This window comes from Pinus tabuliformis, chromosome X (assembly GCF_031772625.1).
Source record: "Pinus tabuliformis cultivar Carrire ecotype Pingquan chromosome X, CPIR1, whole genome shotgun sequence".
NCBI lineage: Eukaryota > Viridiplantae > Streptophyta > Pinopsida > Pinales > Pinaceae > Pinus > Pinus tabuliformis.
The window spans coordinates 360,867,382-360,870,218 of record NC_142308.1 but is presented as its reverse complement, the minus strand read 5'-3'; positions in this window follow the sequence as shown (position 1 = coordinate 360,870,218).

Here is a 2,837-nt window from a genome sequence, read left to right as displayed (position 1 = left end):
TATGTTTGTTATGATCAAATTAAGAGAGACATGCAAAATGTGTTGAATGGTGTTGTCATTGATGTCAAGCTTAGGGTTTGACTTTGACTAAACACCTATCATTGATGTCAAACTATTAATGAATGCTCTTATATTTGTTTTGATTACATCAAGTTGGAAGCTCCATTGTTGGATGGTTGAAAACCCCAGCGTTGATAATATCGGTATCGGGAAAATATCGGCGAGGGTCCAAAAAATATCTTATCGGCAATATCGGCAAAAATATCGGCAAAATATCGGCAAATATCGGCAAGCATAAAAAATGCATAATATATTCATTTTTTTTCAGATTTTTAAACATATAAAGCAATAACAACATGAAATAAACACATTGGCACATAAATATGAAAAAAACACTAATATATATGATGTCAAATAGAAATGATACATCAAAGGCGATACCAAATCCTGCTGATCCCTGATAATTGTCCATTCAAAGACTCAAATGTGGAGAACCAATACAAAATAACATCACATATATAAAAGTATCTCATCATCATGAGTTATATGTAGCACAACAAATAAAACTAGTAGCTATCTATCTGAAATCACTGCCCTCTCCCACTTTTACGGGAAAACATGATGGGCTGTTTGCCAGGCCTGCCCCTAGTAGTAGGAGGCCCTGACCCTGCCTCTGCACCTAATGTCAAATAATGAGTGCGAGGTATGGGGTTATGCTCTCCTATATTTATAGCAGATGGTGTTGATGCTGATGCTCCCGCAGTGTCCTCCTCCTCCTCCTCCTGCTCCTGCTGCTGCTGCTGCTCCTCTGACTCCAAGTCCTCCTCTTGCTACCCTTGCTCTAATGGATCATCTGCCACTGGCTCTAACCATGAAGGTGACTCCTCCAAGAGGGGCTCCTCAGACTCCACCCTCCATGGAGACAGTACATCAATATTTTCTAAGCTAAGTCACATGACACGAGGACACGAGACACGGAGGACACGTAAATACGAGTATTCAATACGAAACACAACGACCTGGAAACAAGACACGGGGGACACGTTATATATATATATATATATACCAAAATATAGTTTTTTTATCCATATTAAATTGCAGGTTGTAGCTTATCTAATCAAATTAAAATATAATTACTTCTCAAAGTTCATAGTTCACTTTAAAAAATAAATAGAATCAAAATTTACTATTTAGAAATTAGAATGTGATATGCTTGGTCTTGATTCTTGAATATTCAATGTTCATTGTTGATGTACAACTTACAAGCACATAAGAAAATAACTAAAGTCTAATCCTATTGATTTCCTCTGCCCCTCTTGTGAGAAAATGCCACAGCTTTCCCTTTCCCTCTAGATGTAGATGTTGGTGCTGGTGGAGTTGGCAGTGGAGTTTGCTATGCTCTAGAAGCTGAAGAACTAGAAGTAGGAGCTATAGGAGGTGTTAGTGTCAGTCTTTCCAGCCTTCCTCCAGTGATCAAATATGCTCTTACAAAGTGGTCTCAGAGTGTTAAGGTCAAATTTTGTCATTTCAGTGAGTCTTCAAGCAAAATTTGGTCACTAGGCATTAGGTCTAGGGTTTGCCCAAATGTCAGTCCATGTCATCATTCAGCTGAGCCTATCATCATTCAGAGGGTTTTCATTATCATGTCAGTGTCTAATGAGTCATTTTACATCTTGTTCATGCTTCAGTTGTGCTTTGGCAAGTTCGTTTCCCTCTCCTAGGGTTTTGAAGCCAATTTCTCTTGGACGGTCAAGTAATCGGCCAAACTCATATCCTGATGTTCATACACCTTCCCCTATCCTTCATGTACCTTATCAAACACTTCCCATCCCTTAGATCCGCCAAATTCCTCATTTTTCCACAAACCCTAGTTTCTAGCTACAACTTGGCAATTTTCTAGGTTGGGCCTGTGTTTTGCCCTTTTGGACCCCTTCCCCTCACTCAATCTCTGAGATTCCACTTTCCCCTGCTTCCTAACATCCCTCCCTACTTCCAAAAATTTCCCCAAGAATTTAGAAGCCCCCTATCCCCTTCATTTCGCTCCATTTCGACAAAATTCCTTGTTTCACGCATCGGGACAAGTTGCACTTAAATGATGTTTCAGAGCAATAAAAGAGGAATTTTGGAAAACTGAAAGAGGTTTTTGTCCATAACATGCCAAAGAAGAAAAACCTCCTCCACTTTTTACACAGGTGTCATGGTTTGAGAGAAATGTCAAAAATACCGGCGAGAACGAAGGTGCTCCAAGGACGGTTGGCCAAAGCACAAGAACGAAGGAAAACGCCCGATCCACTCCAAATTTTGGCCAAAGCCTTTTTGACTGAGCATGGTACTTGATTGGGGACTCCCAGCCCAAATTTCAAAAAATTTGGAGAAAATTTTGTCAAATGTGAATTTTTTGGTAATTTACAGGTTTTGGCTCCTCAAGGGGTCTCACCCCGCGCGCGACCCTTTCATTTGGCAACTCCGTTTTGCGAAAACTCAACATTGATGGATTTGTCATGCAAAGTTACACATGCCTATGGATTAGCTTGAGTTTTCATGGAGTTTTGGGTCTCCAAAAAGTCAAATTACAGCCAAATTTTGACTTTCTACCCCTTTTTTGAGCTGCAGAAGTAGTCTTGGGAGAATTGACTTTTGACTGGGCAAATGACCTCCAAATCCAAAAATTCCGGTTGGGTTGGAAAGTAGACTCAGAGACCTTTCCAATGAGCTATCCTGAACCTCATTCTGACACCGGGAAGGCCTCCAAACAGGGCTTCAAAGTGCGTGACCCCTTCGGTTGGATGTGCGCGACCCCTTGGGAAATTTTTGCCAGATTTGACCAGTTCAGCCCA